Source organism: Onychomys torridus, chromosome 19 (genome assembly GCF_903995425.1).
Source record: "Onychomys torridus chromosome 19, mOncTor1.1, whole genome shotgun sequence".
NCBI classification, from domain to species: domain Eukaryota; kingdom Metazoa; phylum Chordata; class Mammalia; order Rodentia; family Cricetidae; genus Onychomys; species Onychomys torridus.
In genome coordinates this window covers 32,758,112-32,781,414 of record NC_050461.1, presented here as the reverse complement: position 1 = coordinate 32,781,414, position 23,303 = coordinate 32,758,112, and the positions used below count along the sequence as shown (strand labels likewise).

At 43.3% G+C, this 23,303-nt stretch overlaps 1 protein-coding gene across 1 annotated transcript in view; it reads left to right on the top strand.

The window, feature by feature from the left end:
• Sgk1 (serum/glucocorticoid regulated kinase 1) overlaps positions 1-23,303 on the top strand; it is a 124,256-nt gene that overhangs the window by 4,348 nt on the left and 96,605 nt on the right. The gene's annotated exons all lie outside the window — the stretch shown is intronic.

Sequence of the window (23,303 nt, the reverse complement as noted above, 5' to 3'; positions counted from 1 at the left end):
TTATTGGAAAAACCAAGCTCTCTAGGATATATCAATTCTGATAAAGGTAATCCCTTTCCTCGGGTTTAAATCCCTGACGTGGATTCCTACAGAATGACCCAGAAAACACAAGCAAATGATATTGCCTTGAATTTGATAATCCTTAGTGGAAATACACCAGGTATGTGAAAGAAAACTGTTAACAGCCATGCTGTCATTGCCTTTTGTCAAATTTCAAAGGCATCTGACAGCCAGAATTTCAAATTGGCAGCTGGAGAAGCCACAGGGATGGTAGCTATAAATCTAGTATGTGGGATGCTGACATGGTAAAATTGCCTTGGGTTAGAAGCCAGCCTGGGCTAACATAGTAAGACCCTGCCTCAAAGAAATCAAACACACACACACACACACACACACACACACACACACACACACACACACACCAAGCAAAGCATGAACCTCAGGCATCCTTTCATAGACCTTCCTGTATTAAAGATGAGAAAACCAATTGTGAGGACATTAACGAACTACTCTAGAATGGGGTTACACTCGCTTTGCATCCAAAGCTTTCACTTACAGACCTAAAATGCTTCTTCTTCATTACACTATAAAACTAGCCATGTCTCGTTCATCCCCTTTTCAACAGAATAGGGACAAACACAGTTGTTCCACTGTTCTGTCTCCGAGGAGTCAATTGCAGACTGTTCATCAACTCTGACAAGATGCTTATGTCCTGACTCCGTATTTTATGACTATGTGAATTTGAGCAATTCCTTCTATTGTTTTGTAGTAACAATAGCTTTTATAAAATCTGTCACTTACATGACAGTGATCTTGTCAGAAGCAGCGAAAGATGCTGGGTGGTACCTCCTCAGAAAGCAGCCGGAGGAGGTCTGTTCTGAGGCCTGTCTGCAAAGGGTAAGACCTAGATTCTTCACTAAAAGGATAAAAACATAGAAAGGGGGTACCTTCCACGGGCCCTGCCATGGTTTGCTCCCCCAGAGAAGAGGCCAGGCACCAAGAGGTTTTTTTGGAGAGGGGGGGAATGAAAGAGTGAAAGGCCATCTTGGAGTGGGGACATCAGAGAGGCAGACAGACCGACAGACAAGCAAAAGGAGAAAGAGCAAGAGAACAAGAGAGGGGACTGTGACGGTCGGGCACTTTTAAGGGGTGCGCATGCCACATAGCTGACTGTGGAAAGGCACCTGACGACCGTTGACTATATAACGGCCTAGGCAGCTGAGGCCAGCTGGACATCGCGAACTAACATTAACAACACAGCAAAACGTAACTTTGTGATAAATCAGTGTGAAGCGAAGTTGAAGTTTCCCAAGTGCTGAGAGCAAAGAAAGCATAAGAAAGTTTCAGTTTCTGCTATCAAGGGACTAACCGGGTTCAACCCTGCTTATCGTCCTAGATCAGATGAGACTGGGCACATTCAGAGTGGTATGGCCGTAGACTGGAGTTTCTTAAGAAAAAGGTCCATCAGCAGAGCATAATGGTACATACCATTGGGGTCTCCCTCTGTGAGTTTGAGGCCAGCATGCTCTATTCAGAGAGTTCCAGGTCAGTCAAGGCTACAGAGTAGAGCCTGTCTCCAAAAAGAAAAGGGAGAGAGAAGAAGAGAAAGAGAGAGAGAGAGGGAAAGAGGGAGAGAGAGAGAGAGAGAGAGAGAGAGAGAGAGAGAGAGAGAGAGAGAAAGTTAGTGGGCATGATGGGTGGTAGTGGGAAGATCAGGAGATCAAGGGCCAGTTGGGGCTACATGAGACCATCTCTCAGAAAACAAACTTAATATAGATTTGATTTAAACATGGAAGTTAAAGGAGGAAAAGGTGCGTAGGAGAAGCACGGTTGTACACACCTGAATGGGATATGGGCCTCTCAAGAGTCAAGAGTCCCATTTGAGTGGCCCAGCAACAGTTATGGAAACTATTAAACAGCTATTTTGGTGGCTTCTGAAGTGACTTAAAGGGCTTAAAGAATTAAGTAAAAATGAAAAAAAAAAGAATTAAGTAAAAATGTTGGGGTTACTTATTTTTGTCTGGAAAACATTTCTTTAGGGAATGAAATTATGAGGCCATTTATGAGATGCTTTGCCCTGTTCACAGGCTGCTATGGCAAACCCAGAGCACAACAGAGAATAATGTCGTTACTATAAGCCGGGTACAAGGAAGCCAAGGGATGTGATCGGACTATAATTATGATCGGTAATCTCATTTGTGAGGTTTGACTTAACCATGCCCTCCCAACACACACACACACACACACACACACACACACACACACACACACACACACAATCCCAAACCAGGATCAACTCTGCAGTCCACGCTCCCCGTACATTTGCAATGCTTCTAACTCTGCCTCTTGAGTGCTAGGATTACAGATGCACCTCACCAAGCCTAGCCAAGGTCTCCTTCATTCTCAATCAGCTCTTTTTCTGCCTATCCCATTAGAAATACCTGCCTCTCATCTGCCCCACCCATCCACCCCCTCCCACCCCACCCCACCCCACCCCAGTCCCACGGTAATGTCTCACTCTGTAGTGGGAGGCTTGCAGGGGTTCACAGTGCGTCTCAGATTAGCCTCCAAATCCTCCAGCTGAGATTACGGATCCGTGCCACCACACCAGGTTGGTTTTCCTTGTCCTGTCCCTCAGTCCTGCTGAGCACTCTTCCAAGAGTTCTGAGCAAACTACATATTTAAATTCTTACCTAGAAAAAGCCCCAAGCGGGGGTTATTATTATTTCAATTTCTCCAATTGAGAAAGTTGCCCTGAGACATACACAGCTCATTAGTGACAAGGTCAGGATTTGGACGCAAGTTCCACTTTGCAAAGTCCAGGCCCTTAACCACTTGCATCTTATTCTCTAGGCCATCCAACTCAGGAGTAAATAGAGAAGTGAAAAGGTGTGACACCCACCACCCACCACCCACCCCACTTCCTCTCTCCTCCAGGACTGCTGCCCGGAAGAGGAACAAAAGCGAGGCCTTCGACTTTGCTAAATGGATCTAGCACTTTTAAGAAGTGAAGTTCAGCTCCTCTGAAATGGAAATGTTTTACAATGGTCCCATAAACGGCACCTTTTCACTCCGAATTTCCTTTCTCTGTTCTAGTTGGAGGCCCGAATCCACCCAATCAAAACAACAAAGCCCTACCCTGCCCCCCCCATGGAAATCCTCAAAGTTCCTTTAAAAAGATAACCTTTGCTGAGCTCTTACTGGGGACCAGGTATATGTAAAACACTTCACACCCAAGAGATAACCTTTGCTGAGCTCTTACTGTGGGCCAGGCATATGTAAAACACTTCACACCCATTTTGTAGCCCAGGAAAGGACTGAGATGCAGAGCTAGGAAGAGGTGTGCCTGGAATTGAGATTGAGCAGTCAGCACTAATCCAGGCAAAGATCCTGCAATGCTTTCATATCTGTCTAGTCATGGCACTGGACTTGCAACTAAGACCCAAAGATTTCCACCCGCTAGCTACAGAGAGGTGTGTCTCCCACGTGACTTCCGAGGGCAAGCAAGAACGTGTTTCAGCCTGTTGCGAATCTGTCTTAGGTTTGTTTCTGCAACACAAATCTGATCTGAAAGAATCTAATGGATTCCACTGAGCCTCTTCCAATGTAGCTAAAATCAGGCAAGGTGCAACATGCCTTTAATCTCAACACTGACAGATCTCCTGCAAGAGGCAGGCAGAGCTCTGTGAGTTCTGGTCCAGACTGATCTACCCGGGGAGACAGCCCAAATTACTGAGTGAGATTGTCTCAACCCCACCAGACTGATCTACCCGGGGAGACAGCCCAAATTACTGAGTGAGATTGTCTCAACCCCATCCCAAATATGTGTATCTAAAATCTGAGCTGCTAGGAAGTCTTAATTCCTGCCTGGGTCCCTCCCACAGCCCCATACCGTCCAGGGCCCAGCCACCTGCTTATGCATCTGAAGGTGCTATGGGCATGGAGGCATTTGACAGGGTGTACTATGTCCCTGGGTTTATCAAAGCGCATGCGTTGAGTGTAAGAGGCCGCCTAAGTAAATGAGTGACTTGCTTGTCCCTAACACTGGCTGTTTTTCTTCTATAAACAGGCTTAGGAACCTAATGCACCTTTGTTTCATGCTGGCCTATAGATTAGATACAGTGAAACTGAAAAATAACTTAAAGCTGCCTCAAAAGCAAGTTAATGCTTGCCCTTAGCAGCCACTTAGGGAAATTAGACATGCGTCTCCTTGCTGACCCCATTGTCCACACTACAACTTCTGTTCCCTAGTTTCCTTCACACTAAGACAAAACTAGTTGAAACTGCTCAGCAGAAAAGCACTTGCCTAGCATGAATGAACCTGTAGTCCTGCAGAGAAACAAAGCCAGACATTGTAGTCATTCACTAATCTATCTTACATTAATATAAATGACTGCCCTCAGCATTATACAGTATTGACATTATGCATTCTTCTACCTAGAACAGAAAAAAAAGAAAACAATCAGTTTTCCGATTGTTATTGGGAATTATTTTCTTGCTGAGGATGGAATGCAGGTCCTCGGGTACATGCTCAATACCCTGTTCTACCTGAGAGCTCCACTTGCAGACTTATTCCTCCTGTGTTTTATTAGGAGCTTCAGTGTTTAGAGACAATTGAACTCAAAGTGCATTTTTCACAGCGATCACTAAGGTTTATAGTTTGGATCTGGAGCAAGGCAGAGCAGGACTGATGGTCTGGCTATGTCGGGGAATTAGCCTCCAGTACTCGAGCAGAATGTGGATAATGAGCCAGCCATGTGTATGAAATGGGGATTCTGTCTCCCCAGGAACTCTCAAGAAAGTCCTGAGACAGGCTTGCTCTATGATGCCGTGCTTTTAGACAGGCTGTGAGTGGCAGGCAGTGGGGCTCAGACTGTAAGGTAGTGCAGCTCTGTGTTTCACACTGTGGGGAGGAGAGAGACCTGAGCTCACTCCCGTTTGAAGTGCTTCCCAAGGTCAGAGAGTGGGAAGAGGAGCAGTGGAAGCCGGTTGAGAAAAATCACAAGTTCAAGGTCATCCTGGCTAGTAGTGAGCCTGGCAAAGGTGAGAGCCTGTCTCCAAAAAATAAGGAAGTGCTTACGACCGATCCCTCTGCACAATGACCAAGGTGTCACAGGATTCAGAGAGAGAGAGAGAGAAACTTTCAAATGAAAGCAAGCTGGATCATGGAATATTATTCTTTTCGTCAGAAGATCTGGGGAGAAGCTAGGATAGTCTAAACCTCTATACTGTATCTTCTTTTTAAGATTTATTTTTATTATTTTAATTGTCTGTGTGTGCACAGGCCCCTGCATATGGTAGGTAGGGTCCTTGGTTCCTTGTGAGGATGACAGTGGCCCTATCCCATGGGGTCTCACAGGACAATCAGTTTTCTAGAAGGGAAGCCAGAGGCTCTGAGTCTCTAGCGATGCGGTTCCCTCCCGTGTGGAAAGCAGCCTGCTCAGACCTCAGCCTCAGTGCCTCCTTTCAGTGGAGAAATAAGGACGTGATGACCTACCTTGTTTCGGGGCCTGGGAGCAGGTGTCGTCAATAAGTGGCCAGGTCTGGTGGCAGACTGCATGCACTCCATGACGTTGGCAAGTTCCTAACACATTACTTGTGGCAGGAGGAGGAGGAGAAGGGGAGAGGAGGGAGGAGGGGGGAATGGAGAGAGAAGAAGATCACAGAAGCAGCAGGCAGGAAGGCCCCTGGGCTGCTGTTTGGGTCTCCATGGCTGGCCCCAGGTTAGAGACCTGATTACCATAGAGCTTGTTTATTCTCACGGATTTCTTCGTAACAGTCTAAAACGACTTTTTAAGTATTTAGAGGACAAATGAACTCAAGAATGTAGAGAACGGTAGGAGAGTCTTCCATTTCGTATGGCAAGCTGTCAACTATTACTCTAATTGCGGAGCCTCCCGGGGGACATTTTTTCCTGGGAGGAGCCCACTTCTGAGGTCCCCTTGGTCTCTAAGTCAAGACAGTCACTCAAATGTGCTTGGGAAAATTATTCTCTCTCTCTCTCTCTCTCTCTCTCTCTCTCTCTCTCTCTCTCTCTCTCTCTCTCTCCCTCCCTCCCTCCCTAGACTGGGGCTCCAGAGAACCGAACGACAAGAATATCTGCGTGAGGTCAGCCAGCATGGATGACCTCGATAACCAAGAGACTTTAGTTTCTGGAAATACCAAGATCACTAAGTCAGTTCCAATGTATCTAGAAATTAGTGTCCATATAGGACAGAAATTTAAATGTTAACTGGCGGCGGGGGGGGGGGAGACTTATGTGAAATTTAGCTGAATGTGATGGTGCACGCCTTTAATCTCAGCACCAGGAATGGCAGAGGCAGGCAGATCTCGGTGAGTTTGAGACCAGTCTTGCTCCCAGACACGCCCTCAACCCCCAAAGAATTGATTGACAACTAGGAGGGGCGGTGCTAAATGTCCTACACTAAAGCCCACCGAGTTAGATGGTGCAGAGAGTGCCTAACACAGCGTTTGAAAGCTTCCAGCTAAATTAATTAGAGCAAATGGTAAATGAAAGACACATACGAGTGTTTTCCCACTCAACCTCTGGAACTCAGAGATCAAACATCAGGCGGTAACAGCTTCGACCTGGCACTCACTGTACCCAGGGCTGTAGTTATCAACTGCAACCAAGTGGCCAAATCTAATTTACTGTCTGTTCCGCCAGCGGTTCTGCAAAAGGGCCCACCTCTTCTCGCCATGGATGAGGAAACCATGCCAACAATCAGGCACCCGGCACAAAATGACTGGGTCAAATCAGTCACTTGAAATTCAGAACTCATCTCAATGAGGTGAAAGTTTAGGCTGTCATTTTTTTTTTTTTTTTTTTTTTTTTTTTATGCTATACCCTTGCAATTACCTCTGATAAGATATATTTTACTCATTCCACAGATCAGAGGAATGGAAATTTTTTCTCTTATTTCTTTCATCTACAGTGCTGAGGATCAGACTCAGGGCCTTTACATGCTAGCCAAGTGTTAAGCTTCATCCCTGGCCCAGAAATACACATTCCTACGCGCTTTCCTTCATCAAGCTGTTACCTCCCAAGGCTCAGAAGTTACTCAAGAAGTAAGGTTCAAATTTCCTCTCCTTTTAAAAACATTTTTAAATATCCTTTTCTTCTTTTTGGTATTCTTAGCAGCAGCCAACATGAACTCAGAATTTGTCAAGATTATGCTAGGAGTATAAGGAATTCTAAGTGCACTCCACATTCCCCACCCTAGTCCTCTTGAAACTCCGGCTGTCTCCTCCTGTTGCATGTCCTTTATAGTTTTATGTACTTTTTATGGCACCTGCCATTTTATAATTACTATTATTGAATATTTTAGTTAAAAGTTTTAAATTTATTGGGTTGAAGATTTAGCTCAGCAGTAGAGTGCTTGCCTAGCAAGCGCACGGCTCTGGGTTTGATCCTCAGCTCCAAAAAAACAATTTTTTTTTAATTTATTTATCTTTTTGTGTTTGGCTGGCATCACATGCGTGTCTGGTGTCCATGGAACTGGAATCGCCAAGGATTGTGAGCCACTTTGTGAGTGCTGAGAACTGAACCTGGGTCCCCTCTGCAGGAGCAATAAGTGCTCTTAACCATGGAGCCAGGTCTCTGGTCCCTGCTGTAGCTTTTTAATTGATAATCTCATCAGTAATTAACATTCCCCCCAGACTACAATTTGTATCAGAGCCTGGCTCTTGTTTCTCTTTCAATTGTCAATACAGTCAGGATTTGTAACAGAGCCTGGTTCTCGGTCTCTTTCAATTACCAATACACCTTCAAGTCACAGCTGTAGGAGATTTATCAATAAGCATTTGTTGAAACAAAAAGAATAAGAAATGATAAAATTCTATCATTAAGAGAAAGGAGTAGATGTAAAACCCATATGGAAATTAAAACTGGTTTGTGTTAAATTCTGTTTGTGACACATTTGCATTCTGAATAACACCTCTTTTGAAGACAAGGTCTCTTTTGTCATTTACCCTGGGAAGTGATCATGATTTAGCACAGAGGCCTTTCTTTTTTGAAGAGAATCACATTTAGCATGAAATAATCCCTTAGGTTTGCCCCAGTTGCCAGGAATCTCACACTGTCTTGACTGTATCCCACTCAGGGAATAAATCATTCCTTTGTAGGCAGATTTTTCTGTCCCGCCTGCTAGCTCCCAAATAACTACACAGAGACTTCCTCTTAATTATGAAAGCTCGGCCAATAGCTTAAGTTTGCCTCTAACTAGTTCTTTTTTTTGTTTCGTTTTGTTTTGTTTTTAGAGACAGGGTTTCTCTGTGTAGCTCTGGCTGTCCTGGATCTTGCACTGTAGACCAGGCTGGCCTCAAACTCATAGAAATCTGCCTGCCCCTGCCTCCCAAGTGCTGGGATTAAAGGTGTGTGCCACCACTGCCCAGCTCTAACTAGTTCTTATAACTTAAATTAACCCAGATCTTTTGATCTATGTCCTTTTATGTGGCGTGGTTACTTTTATTCTGTACTTATCCTGCTTCCTCTCTGGCTGATGACTCCGCCTTTCTTTTTCCCACAGTCCTCTCTGTCTCTGGAAGTCCCGCCTATACCTCCTTTATTTTTATTGCACCAATCACAGCAATACATCTTCGTGTATAGATATCCACAACAAAACTTTATCGTGTGTTCCTGCTTTACACATTTCCTGCCTGTTCGTAACTATTTCAGTGCAGTATGTGACTGTAACGGTTCTATTACTGTTCGTTCAGGTTGTCCATCTTTTACTATGCCTAATGAATGAGTTAACCTTTATTTTGCATATGTATGGATAGGTGAAAACAGTGTGTAGAGGATTCACTACTATTCACGACATTGGGCATCATTTGGAGATTGTAAAATATATGCCCTGCAGATATGGGAAGACTATTATATACAACACTTTTGCCATATTACAATCAACAAAAAAGTCAAGGTTAGCCCAGAGTTGAAAGTGGAGAGAAATCCCTATCTCAGTAAGAACAGTGGCAAAGGAAAACTATACAAAATGTTCTACTTGTTCCACAAAAATATAACAGTGTTCTCTATATTGTTATCCAACTATACTGAATATATATACATTTTTAAATCCAAATATTTTTAGGTCCTTTTAAAAAGTTGAAGAAATACCCAAATATTTAAGAGGAAAGGCTACCAAGGACTCCCAGCCTGGGAGCAGACATGGGCTGCTGGACATCTAACTACCTTACTTCCTAGCTTGGTAACAGGGGGCAAGGTGTTATTCTCAGCCTATTGTCTGCTGTGTCTGATGAAGTTGATAATTACCCCTACCTCACAGAACTGTTTCGTAAGGCTTCAACAGACCACACATGTGAGTTACCCAGCCCTGATACTGGGTATTCAAACCATGTTAGGCACTCCAAACATGTAACATATCACCCAGAAAGACCTGAGAATTTTTTGTTATGCTGCTAAGGACATAACCCAGAGACTCACACATGCTGAGCAAGCAAGCACACTGAGTTTCAACCTAGGTCCTCCGAAGGATTTGTGATTTCACTCCTGAATTTATTTATAAGTATGCTACTATGAAACCTCTTTTCACCAATCCTCTGGTAAGCTTTCAAATCCTTCTTTTTTTTCAATTTGCTGATAGTTCTTTTCTTTTTCTGTTTTCTTATTGTGATGGTAGTAGCTGTGGTTGGTTTTATTTTGTTTTGTGAGATAAGACCTCACTCTGTAACCTAGGATATCCTGGACCTTGTTAGGTAGGTAGCCAGGCTGGTTGAAAACTCAAGGTAATCCTCCTGCCTCAGCCTCCCAAATGCTATGATTATAGGCATGTGTGAGCCCCTGGACCTGATGAACCAAAATTCTTATGAAGATACAAGATGTATTAGAAGACATACTATCCCTGTGATTTCTCTACCTCGAGGATCTAGTTCCTTATCGTTGGTTCTTTTTGGGGACACCCATCCATCCTCATCTTGACCTCCTCCTTCTCAGCATGCCTCCCTTTGGACAGTCTCCCCCACGAAAGCTCAGGTGTACCTTCTGTGGCATCCTCCAAGACCTCCTTCTGCCTCTGACTGCTTTCTGTTTCCTTTTAGGCTCTCTGGTCTACCTGACTACTGAGAAGTCACAGCTCAGGCTTAACCCTTGTCTAATCAGCCTCCCACCATGTCTTTCTTCCTCTTCCCCTCTTCCTCTCCCCTCACCCGTTCCCCTCTCTCTTCTGTCTCACCCCACCCCCCACCCTCCCCACCCCCAATATCTAAATCCATTCATTCCTGTGAGGTACCTGGAAGTCATACATCTTTCACAAGTGTATAAGTCCCCCGAACCAGCCTCATGACCCCAGTAGTCTCCTTAGGAGTCCCATTAGACCGTGTCTCTCAGCTGTAAAACTGAATTCTTGATTATTATTATTATTATTATTATTATTATTATTATTATTTTGCCCGATTTTGTTCCTCCCTCAATTTCCCTGTTTCAGTTGTTAGAACTGAGAGTATAGAAAGTATCCCTCTCTCTTTTTCTTCCAAAATCAATGGTCATTCGTCAGCATGTTGTATTTGGAGTTTACCTCCAAGACATGTTGTCAGTCGCCTCTTTGGACGACACCCGTTCCTCAAGACATGCTCTTGTTTGCTTTTTGTCTTTCTGGTGGAGTCTCCACCCTCACTCTCTACTGTTTTTCTCTTTAGATTCAGGGTAAAGAATTCACAGTACTTTAGACAAATTAACACTTCCCACAGCAGTGAGGTGTCTCTGAGGAGACAGAGCACAGGAAAAGAAAGTCTTCTTTTTTTGTTTTTTTTCAAGACAGGGTTTCTCTGTAGCTTTGGTGCCTTTCCTGGAGCTTGCTTTGTAGACCAGGCTGGCCTAGAACTCAGAGATCCTCCTGCCTCTGCCTCCTGAGTACTGGGATTAAAGGCGGAGAAAGTCTTTTTTATAAACACTTACTTTACAGGTACTTACATATCTACTGTGGTTCCTTTGTTTGTTTGTTTGTTATGCATTTTGGGCTTAGTGATAAAATGCTTGCCTAGCAAGTTGAGGCCCTGACTTCCGTCCCCAGCACCACAATACCAACAAATGTTTGGAACCCCTTGAAAATGATGATGCTTTATTTAAATTTCAGTGCTCACGGACATTGGGAAAGCTACCAGAGCTGTAGACCCAGCACACACACCAGGCATGTTGTCTTGTGCCTGTGCGGAGGAGGAAGAGGATCAGAAGTTCAAAGTCATCCTGTGTTACATAGCCAGGTCCACACCACCTTATGCATATGAGGCCTTGACTCCAATAACCAGAAAAATATAAAAGACCGAAAAAGACAGATAAGTTGCTGGTGGTCCTGAACCCTTCCACAGGAAAACAGCTTAATTTTTTCTTTGAAACTAGAATGAGAACACTTATTTCCTACTTAAGAGTCTTTTTCTTCCAACTGCATTCCTAAGCCAGACTACATTGATTCTATGATGTAGGGACCATGCTTCCCCTAAGTTTTACTATATATCAATAAATTCCTTTATTTGTTTGTTTGTTTGTTTGTTTGTTTATTTATTTAATCAGGGTCTCTTGCAGCCCAGGCTGGCCTGAAAGCTCACTACGTAGTCAAACAAGCCCTAGGTACAAGCATATGCACCCACTCTTTCATATTAGGGTCCCCGGTGTAGCTCAAGCTGGCCTCAAACTCTAGATCCTTCTGCTTCAGCCTCCTGAGGGCTGGAATTACAGGAAGGTGCCACCATGCCCTGTTACATGTTTTTGAAATCCCTCCCTTCACTCTTCAGTATGACCTCACCTCTGTCATCACTGGGGTACGCATGAGCACATCCTTGTCCCCATGGTCTCCGTTTTTCCTTTTCTACCTAAAAGCTATTGTTCTGCTTCTGCCCCTTATCCTTACCCCTCACTTAGCTAAATTCTCCGCATTTTCCAGAGCCATCTGTGATCTCGGAGGTTCATTTCCCCAAGTATGAGTTGTCTATATGGCTGTCTAATTCCTCAGCTCTAAGCATTTATTCACAGCAATAGCCACCCTTCACTGATGGACGGTGATATATGGGCACGAGTAGCGTTTCCTTAGCACTTCATTTGTGAAGTCTTCAATGACTCTCTCCCTTGTGATTCACCACCCAGAGTGCAGGTTGCCTTAGCTTTGCTCTAGCGGCAGAGAGATCCGGTATGAGAACACTCAGGAGCTTCCTCACAGTCCCACAGACGAGAAAATTCAAGTCAATCCAAGACAAGAGTCTATTCATTATATCACAATGCTTTGGTTGATTTTTATTTTGTTTTTAAGGAAGAGAATATCACTTTGTAGTGCAGACTAGCCTGGAACTCACTGTGTAGTGTAGGCTGGCCTCAAACTTGAAGCGATTTCCCTGGCTCAGCCTCCTGAGCCATCCTGCCTTGCTTGGGCCTCTGTTACCTTGGGGACTTGAGAAAATTGACACGGAACTCTTTGTTCTCCTGACTGTCTCCTTAGATTCTTCAGTCTAGGAGACGAAGCCCAAAGCTTCTGCCAATCCTCCCTACTGAGCATCTTTTGGTCCTCTCTCTCACTTCCCAACAGCCATTTCCCTGGATTATGTCATCACAGTCCTTCCCTGCAAAGGGCCACCACCTCCTAACTGGCCTCCTGCCATGGAATCTAGCAAACTATATTCTAGAAACGCAGGTCAGAACTTGGCATCTCTGAGCTTACAACATTTCCGTGAGCATGGCTGAGGCCCCAGGTTCAATCTCCAGGACAATAAAAATCCATGGTTGTGCGCCAGTGAGGCGGTTCAGGAGGTAAAGTCATTTACCGACAAGCTTGATAATGTGTGAATTTTTTTTTTTTTAAGCTGAGAATCGAACCCAGGGCCTTGCACTTGCTAGGCAAGCACTCTACCACTGAACTAAATCCCCAACCATGATGATGTGTGAATTTAATCCCTGAACCCCACATGGTAGAAAGAGACCAGATCCCTGGAAGCTGTTCTCTGACCTCCAGGTGCACACCATGATGCCCCCTACCCTCCTACACATAATCCTTAAAGAAATAAATGGGGAGATGGCTCAGAGGTTAAGAGCACTGACTGCTCTTCCAGAAGTCCTGAGTTCAATTCCCAGCATCCACATGGTGGCTCACAACCATCTGTAATGAGATCTGGTGCCCTCTTCTGTATTCATAATAAAATAAGTAAATCTTAAAAAAAAAAAAGAAAGAAAGAAAGAAAGAAAGAAAGAAAGAAAGAAAGAAAGAAAAAAGAAAGGAAGGAAGAAAGGAAGGAAGAAAGAAATGGAATTTAAATTTAAAAATCCAAAGGGCCGGGCGGTGGTGGTGCACGCCTTTAATCCCAGGGAGGAGGCAGAGCCAGGCAGATCTCTGTGAGTTCCAGGCCAGCCTGATCTGCAAAGCAAGTTCCAGGAAAGGCTCAAAGCTACACAGAGAAACCCTGTCTGGAAAAAACAAAACAAAACAACAACAAAAATCCAAAGGCTCATTGTGTATCTTAAAGTCCCACTTTTGACACTACGAAGGGCAGACTGTGATGGGCCCTTGCTCACTCCTCTGGCCCACCATCACTAACAGAGCTCAATTCTCCATTCATACTGAATGGCTTACTCTTCTCCAACTGAGCCTTCTTACCATTTATCCATGGTCCCAGAGTCCATGGGACCCCTTTGGAGGCAAGGCCATGTCTGTGGGTAGAATTCAGGACTGACTGAAAAAAAAATGTATTTATTTTTATTACCTGCTAACTGAAAACTAGTATCTTCTCTAGGCATGAACATAGCCAATAATCCATAATAGTATTGCCAGGACCTGTAGTTTTTGTCACTGGGAGGAATTATAGATATTTTCATATCATGTGACAGTTATTGAAGGTAGATTTAAATCTATATAATTTATGCCTCTTATTACTGAGAAATTTTGGGTTAGTTATTAATTTTCCTCTAGGCTGATTTATCTACATAACAAGGAGTCTCATGTTATACTAAGGTTTTGTTTTTTTATTATTATTATTATTTTGTCAGCTGGGTGTGGTAGCCCTTTATACAAGGAAGGCCTATAATCACAGCACTTGGTTCAACAACAAGGCTGTGTGTCCCCTGTCCCTCGTGGTGGGATGAGAGGTTCAAGTCTTCATGACAACATATACCAAAGAACTAAAACAAGGGAAAAAATCAAATGTGCCAACTGTAGTTTCACCTGACAGAAAATGGTCAGATCCTAACGAATTTTACTTTATTCATTAAACTCTTACTCTAGGAAGGGACCCTTAGCCTTTCCAAGACTATTAGAAAGGTCCAAAGTGCAGAAAGCAGCCCTCACCTTAAGAAAGTTCGTCTGGGCGGGGCGGTGGTGGCGCTCGCCTGTAATCCCAGCACTCGGGAGGCAGAGGCAGAGTTCGATGCCAGCCTGGGCTACCAAGTGAGTCCCAGAAAAGGCGCAAAAAGCTACACAGAGAAACCCTGTCTCAAAAACAAACAAACAAACAAAAAAATAAGAAAGTTCATCTGACTTTGAACTCTAAATCCTTGACATGGCCAACACCCATTTGCCTCTTGGGGTTTGTTGAAAAGCGTGCCTTTGAAAGTCCATTTCTGACCCTTCAAACCCAGAAGCTGTTCCTGTTTGTTTCCTTCACAAGGAAACATGTGTACATGCAGGAAGAAACACTCTTACACATAAAATAATAAAAATAATCTAAAAATGTTTTAAAGAAAGAAAAAAGAAAGGGAGGGAAAGAGGGAGGGAGAGAGATGGAGGTCTTAGAAGCCAGGACAGACATCACCGTTACCAGGTTTCTTAGTGCTTCTATTACTCAGGCACTGAGCTACAGTAAATACAACCACATACGCCAAAGAATCAGCATGACATGAACCATCACGGGATCATCAGTAGACAGCACATGTAACATGTAGCATTCAAATGCTGTTCATGTCCCCAGCCCTTCTGCACATAAAGAGAAAAACTCAAGAGAAATCATGGGGGGTCTTCAAACTGTTGCCATGGGCTGGCTTTATCTTTCCATGGCCACATTTGGTTGAAGCATTATTCTGTCATCCGGGAATTATGAGACTGTGTGAGGAGGTACAATGGCCAGATTTTATCAGCTATCAGACAATGATAACTAGTTTCTATTTTCAGCGTCTCTATAACTCACTTTAATATCTGTGCTTCCTCGGGTTTGCATTTATTTAGTTTCTATTCATTCACGAAAGATCACTTACATCGATTCCAAGACTGACGGTCATGTTTCGTAAGTGGTCTGGCTCCTGTCCTCTTTCCTACATTGAGTAGGAATTTTTACTAAAGTGAATAGTCCCCTATCTGCAGATTTAAAGGTTTGATATGCAGAGAATCAAAATGGCTGACTTGGCTAGACGCGGCCATCCACTCATACAGCCTGACTGATTTTAGTTTTTAGCAGTTTGTCCAATAAATAGAGATCTTCTGGGCCCCCTGTTTGGCTCTAGCTCAAAGGTTTCACCATGCTGAGATATCGGTCTTTAGCAAAGCCACATGGAGCATCCAGTTTAAGGTCCTTCGGCAGTGTCCTCTCAGCAGTAACTGTGGAAGGTGTCTTAAATGCGTAACTCCTTTGCAGTATGATAGTAAGACCTGTATAGCTCACCAGAAGATGCCAGATTCTGAGCCACCTTACACGTCAAGAGCCTTAAATATAGATGACCAGTTTAATTCCTTCAAATTAAACAGATTCTCTCTTTCTGCTCAAATTCTTCTGAGGCACCCAGACAAAAACATGGCGCTTGGATGAAAACATTGCTGAGACACAAGACAATGAATGACCCAACTCTGAGGATGCACTGTGACTTGGAGACTAACTTCCCATGACCGTGAAATATCCCACGCTCCGCCTCTGCCCCCCCACTCCACCCCCTGGTTCTCATAGCTCTCCTGTCAATTGGGAACCCTTTGACATTTCACCTTTGTGAAGAGTTATTAGTAGCACTTTTTTTTTTCTTTCTTTTTTAGGGTATTGAATGGATACTGGAATCACATATAGCCAGAACTTGCTGTTGGTAGCACTTCTAACATTTTTTTTTAAAAAATGTGAACATTTAAGCGAGTGCTAAAGCACAATACTTGGATGCATAAGTGACCACCATCTTAAGAGTTTTAATGTCAGTGGTATTAGGTGTCCAAACTTTTTACAGCCATTTTAAAATAATTATTTTTACACTTATTAATTTATTTGTGTGTGTGTGTATGTGTATGTGTGTGTGTGTATGAAGTCAGACAATCACTTATAGGAGTCAGCTCTCCTCCCACCATGTGAGTCACAGGGATCAAACTCAGATCTTTAGCCTCGGCAGTAAGCACCTTTACCCTCTGAGCCATCTCAACAGCCCTTTACAGCCATTCAAACAAACCAACAAACAAAAACAATTAAAATTAAAAACAATTTAAGATTTAAAAAAAATCTTCTCAGGGTCAGGGATTTAGCTCAGTGGTAGAGCGCTTGCCTAGCAAGCGCAAGGCCCTGGGTTCGATCTTCAGCTCAAAACAAAAAAAAACAAAAACAAAAACAAAAACAAAAAAACCCAAAACTTGTCTTCACTTTTCTGCATTTACTTAATTTAACATTTGTGAAATGAGTCTTTCTCCTAGAACATGTAACCCCACCCCTGTCCCCACCAAGGGCCTTCATGTTCATGGTTACATCCATTTGGGCAGAATAACAAACTCACAGACTCTTTAATTTTTTTTTTTTTTTTAATAAGAACAACTTGTCTGGGTCTCACTCTAGTGGCAAAAAGTCACCTCTGTGAGTGTATACTTTCTTTTCTTTTTCTCTTCTCTTTACTTGATTTTACTTATTTTGGCTAATTTTCTGAGATAGGTCTCATGTGTCTCAGGCTGGGCTTGAACTCACACTGTAATTAACACTGACCTGATCCTCTCCCTGGGGTTGCCAGCATGTGCAACAACAGTGCTTTATACAGTACTGCAGATCAGGCCCAGAATTTCATGCATGCTAGGTCAACGTCTAGTAACGGAGCCCCCAAGGCTACATTATTTCTACAAACTGATTTGTTCTTACTGTAATTCTGACTGATGCTTGATTTATTCTCACCTAGACCTCTTCCCAGGACTTCTAGAAGAACTCCATTGCCTTCTTCTCTCTGCAACTGTGCCACACGTGTAAGCTGCAGGTCAATATTTAGTATGTAAGATGTAAATGTAGACTCTGTCCACAGAATTCATTACAAATTCTTATCTGATGCCCATGATCCTCATCAATGGGTTCAGTATCAGTTTTCTCCTCTCTTTCTTCCTCCCTGTAATAAATCATTCATTCAGTTAGTCACTCACTCCAACATACTGTATTTGTTTAGAATTATGTATTCATCATCTGTTAGGTATTAGAAGTAATGATGGCCAACCCAGGCGGAGTCTAAGCAGGACATGCCTGTGTGTGATCCCAGATGGGAAGACATGAGCAAAGTCTGGAAGGTGACCTATGGATCTCTGTAGTGGAAGCAGAGAGACCAAAAGTAGATGCTACATTTGGGAAGCAAAGCAGAATGTAAACTGGATGTGATCTTGTGGAGTTCCGTAAGAGATTCCATATCTTCAGCACAGCGAAACACTCCATTGCTGGGCAGATCTATCGCTCTGCGTTCTGTCCATCTTTCTGCGTGAATCATAACCACCCCTTCTAATGCCAATTTCACCTCCTGTTTTGATTTGTCATGCTGGGGTTGGACAGTGGTTTGCTCGTGGTGCATGAGTGCTCTGCCACTGAGCCCCTTTCCAGCCCTTTCTCTTCCTTGGACAATGCTCCCCTCTCCGTAAAGCATGTAGAGCTGGTATTTCAGTCTATTAGGTCACTTTCTGTTTTACGTATTAGAGCCATAAGGTCCAGTGTGGCAGCCACTAGCCATATGTGGCCACTGAGCCTCTAAAAAGTAGGTAGTCTGACCTGGGGTATGCTTCAATGCTAAAATAGCAATCAGCCTTCAAAGATGCAGCACAAATAAAATGAAGAATTTATTTAGTACTGAACTCTAAATTAAAAAATTAAATTAAATTAACATAAAATATGCTGTTAACAATTTTACCTGGATAAATTTTAGAATTTATATTTTAGAATGTTAATTTGGGGGTATATTGGATTGAGTGAATTATTTTACTGAAATAAATTTCCTGGTGGCCCTGGTGGCCCTGACCTTTCTCCCAGTACTCAGGAAGCAGGGGCAGGCAGATCTCTGTGAATTTAAGGGCCAGCCTGGTCTAGACATGAAATTTCAGGTCAGCCAGGGCTTTACATCATAAAACCCTTTCTCAAAAACAAAAATGTTTTTAATTCATTATTTTGATTTTCCCATTTACTTTATGCAGTACCAAATGTTTAAAATGACTTCTGAGCTTCACGGGCTATTTAGTCTATGAGAAGCATGATGCTAGCTGGCCTGTGTGCTTTTCAGTAGCAAATATGTGTGTATTACATTCATCTACCCGGTCCTCCAAGGACAACTCCTTTGCCTGTGGTAAAGACTGAGTGCCGTTTAAATTTATTGACATTTTCTGAAAGTTTTCTAGAACAGTCCTTTGCCATTTTAATACTTTGCCTTCTTTCCTCCTAAAATGCACAGCCAGAACTGCACAGTGAAAATACGACAGAGTGGCGCAGTCTTCTCTCCAGGCTGGGACGGCTGAGGGTGTGTGATATGTGGTGGCTGCACAGGCAGGTGTCTGTTAGGAAACAAGAGCCCTTATTGCAGTATGTTAAAGCAACATCGGGACAAGAGGATCTTTGTGGCTTCACACGGGGTCTGTGGAAAAACTCAGAGGTTAAAGTTGAAATGAAATCCACATTCAAAGGGCCTTTGTAGTCACTGTGGGTTCTGCTTAAGCTAACACCGACAACAGGGTTTATGAGTGAGGAAATAAAATGTGGTTTTCTTACTAATGGAAACTTCCTAGTGTTGGCTTGGTCAGCTTTAATGATGAGACACCAAGGACAATTATTAAGAGTACAGAAAACAGGCTGGTGGGGTTGGCTCAGTGATTAAGATCACCGACTGCTCTTCAGAGGACCCAAGTTCAATTCCCAGCACCCATGGCAGCTGTCTAACAACTGTCTGTAACTCCAAAATTTAATACCCTCACACAGACACACATGCAGGCAAAAGCACCAATGCACAAAAAAATAAGATCAATTATTAAAAAAAAAAAAAAAAAAAAAAAAGAGTACAGAAAACATGACCAGAAAGACTGCTGAATGGGTAAAGTACTTGTCAGATCTGAGGACCACAGTTCAGTCTCTCAGCCCCACATAGTGGAAGGAGAGAACCAACTCCTGCAAGCTGTCCTCTGACCTCCACATGCATACTATGTGGTGTGTGTGTGTGTGTGTGTGTGTGTGTGTGTGTGTATGTGTGTGTGTGTGTACATGCATACATGCATAAAATAAATAAGTGGAAAAACAAAGAGTACAGAAATCATAGCTTAGAAACCAGAATTGGGTCCTGTGGACAGTGCCAAATCCACCAAGCTTTTATGATATGAAAGAAGGAAAAACGCTTAGTGTTTCCCAACAGCCCGTCTGTCTTTTTATGAGTTCCTTCTCTTTGAGGTTAGTGATTGCCCTCTGGCCCATTCAGTCTGTGCTGTCCCCATGCACTGCCCCCCCCCATGAGTCTCCTTTTTGCATAAGGGACTTTGAAGATGAACTTCCAAAGCTCTTCCCACAAAACGTTAGATGTGTCTCTTTGCCACTTAACAGAACCTAATTTCAAGGTTCGTAGGTTTAACTCCAGAAAGCGGGGTTTGGTTAGAGATGAGTTCTTTCTGCTGGCTCATTTTCTACTTCTTTCTCACATGGTGACTTCTGCTTCCACCAGCCCTGCTTGTTCTTTGCCAACTGTAAGACGAATCACTAAACAGTCTTATTAATAAAGAACCTGAGGCCGGGTGGTGGTGGCGGCGGCGCACGCCTTTAATCCCAGCACTCGGGAGGCAGAGGCAGGTGGATCTTTGTGAGTTCGAGGCCAGCCTGGTTTATGGAGTGAGATCCAGGAAAGGCACAAAGCTACACAGAGAAACCCTGTCTCAAAAAAGCAAAAAACAAACAAACAAACAAAACAAGAATTTGGAGCCAGATAGTGGGGTGAAAACTGAGAGATCAGAGGAATAGGACAAGCCACAGCCAAGCTCACCTTACCAACCCTCAACCTCCAGAGAGAGCCACTTCCTGTATACCCACACCTATGTCCTTTCTGTGCCCTGCCATCTCACTTTTATCTCTGCCCAGCTACATCACTTCCTCTTTCTGCCCAGCTCTATCACTTCCTGACTGTCTGTAAAGACCTACAGACCTCTATGGCTAAACTAGCACAGGGATTTAAAGCATGTGCCACCACACCTACCTCTGTTCCCAGTGTGGCCTTGAACTCATAGAGATCTGGATGAATCTCTGCTTCCCCAATGCTAAGATTAAAGGTGTGTGATACTACTGCCTGACTTCTGTGTTTAATATAGGGGCTGGCTTTGTCCTCTGATCTCCATGCAAGCTTTATTTATTAGAGCACAAATAAAATATCACTACAGTCAGCCTCTGTGCTGACTACTGGCAAAGGGCTCAGCAGAATGACTCTCAGCAGACTTTTCCTAAAGGGTTCTCAAAAAAACCATGATACTCAGAAAGCCCAAGTTCCCACGTTGGAAACAATCTCCACATTCCCTGACAATCAATTTACTTGGAGATAGCGTCTTTGAGAACAGCTGGAGCTGTGTGGTTCTCCACCTTCCTAAGACTGTCACCCTTTAATACAGTTCCTTGTGTTTGGTGACCCCCCAACCATAAAAATGATTTCATTGCTTCTTCATAACTGTAATTTTGCTACTGTTGTGAATCAAAAAGTAAATCTGTGATATTCGACTCACGCCGCGCCCCCCCCCCACCAGGGGTCATGACCCACATGCTGAGAACCAATGAGCTAGAGCCTCCAAGGATGTCAGGCAGGCACCAGCCAGGTTGGCTGTGCACAGCAAGACAACGGGGATGATGTCAGAGACCCAGAGGAGGTTACCTGGTGCAACATAGTCACACACTCCCACCGGTACGGGAATCTGCGGGGATAACGGTCAGGAAGGATTTGAACTGACCTCCTTTTTCCAGTTGGCATCCCAGGTCTGCAACACATTCAAAGGAGTTCATCAGATTAGCACATAGTCATCTGACAACTTAGCCCCGTGGGGAAGAGAGAAAAGAAGTTCAGTTAGGGAAAGAAGGTTATCAGAACTGAAAAAAAAAAACAAAAAAAAAAAAAAAACCCCAATCCAAACCAAAGTTGGGTTTCAGTTGAACAGGGAGGGGCCGAGACACAGACTGGAGCCACAGGGGACCAAGGAAACACAACTTGGTGGCTTGCCAAGGTGTGGTCCCTTCCCCAGAAAGTATCACAGAAATGAAATTCTGAGCTCTGACCCCACCTACTGAACTGGAAATTCTGGTGATGGATCCAGCCCCGATTCAGCATGCTTGGCCCGTGATTCTGATGCAAGCTTAGTTGTTTCGTTTTCTACTAACCACTGTATCTCCAGGGAAGGCTTAGGTTTGAGAACAGTGACCTTGTAGATATTGAGAGCACTAAAGGTAGTCTATGAAGTGGTAAAAAGTCTGTCAGGACACTGTCCACAGGACCAGGGCCACAGGAGTCCCTCTAGATTCCGTTTATATAATGCCTCCTTCTCCTTCCACCGTATCCATCCATGTATGGTAGCATCCATCAGTCTTATAGGAAGAGCCAAGACCTGTAGGCCCTGTCTCCTCAAAGGCCATATCTCTAAGACCATGCTCCCAGTGTCTCCTGGCATTTCCCAGTGTAACTGCCACAAGCCAGTTTCCAAGGCTCATCCAATCATGCTGACCATGAACGCTATTTTGGGGCAGAGATGGAGTGGTAGATTGGCAACATGGATGAGTTTCGTGGCCAATTAGGATCTCTCCTGGTACTGCTGATTCTACCTGCAATATCAGGGGCAAGTCAGATTCCCAGTTCCAATAGCTTCTGATAGCTGAGGAAGAAAGTAGGTTGTTTTTCTTTGATATCTCCTGGTCTTTGAGTCAGGCTCTGTGGCTCATGAATGTATGGAATCTTAATACTCCGGAGGTGGAGGCAGGAGGATGTGAGTTAGTGGCTACTCTAGACTATCAAGACCTGTCTCAAGAAGAAATTCTATGAAAATTGACACTTCTATTCTGTAGAAAGAGCAATTTGTATTGTCCTGCTTACCTATTTGTATGTTTTAACATGGGTTGATCCATTTAGTCAGGAATCTTAAGATATAAATTCTTTTGTAGGCTATTCTGTGGGAGACTGTGGAACAAGGTGTGAAAACCCATGCTAACTAGATTAATGTCAGTGAATCTTAATGTCTTAAATCATAGAATAACCCCAACACCCAAACCAAACCAACATCCAGACCAAAGCTTAACCTTCTTTTTTGTTGTTGTTGTTGTTGTTTTTGTTCTTTGTTTTGTTTTTCAAGACAAGGTTTCTCTGTGTAGTTTTGTTGCCTGTCCTGGATTTTCGCTCTGTAGACCAGGCTGGCCTCGAACTCACAGAGATCCACCTGGCTCTGCCTTCCAAGTGCTGGGATTAAAGATGTGCACCACTACTGCCCAGCAAGCTTAACCTTCTAATCAGCAGCTAAAATTATTTTTACAATACCATAGTTCTGGAAAATACTAAGTTTGTTAAAAATGTCTTTATCTCCAGACAGGTGGGAAAGAGCAGATAGCTAAGAATATTATGAAGATTTTTAAGAGCTGAAAAATGATGAAAATATATTCAAACCCAAGTTTTAGCTCTCTTCAGAGTGATGCAAAATAGCACCTTCCCCTTTTTAGAAATTCATTTTAACAACAGTTAAAAGTCTGCATCTCAGTGAGTTAATATAATTGTATATAATTTAATGAAATAAAAGAAAGTAGAACAAAATTACGTTAACCAGTACCAGAACACACACAATATCCTTCAAGGTGACTAGACCTAGGGAATTAAAACATGCATAATTTCCATCTAAGCATCAATGATTCCAGTTAAAAGGTGTCTCATTTTAAATAAGGAAATCCATTATTTTCATCTCCAGTGGCAAGGGGTTATTATTATTATGTTGTAATTATGGTTTATATTGGCTCCATATTTCAGTCAGTTGCTGTAGAGAAGGGAAAAAAATGTAGCAAGTAGTCCTATGTAGTGGGCACTACAGAACATAATACTCAGGGAAGAAAGACCCCCTAAAACCAGGAGCATGTGCCTGCTTGTTGGCATGCAGGCTGGGGGTACATGTACACACATGCAATATGTATTTCACAGG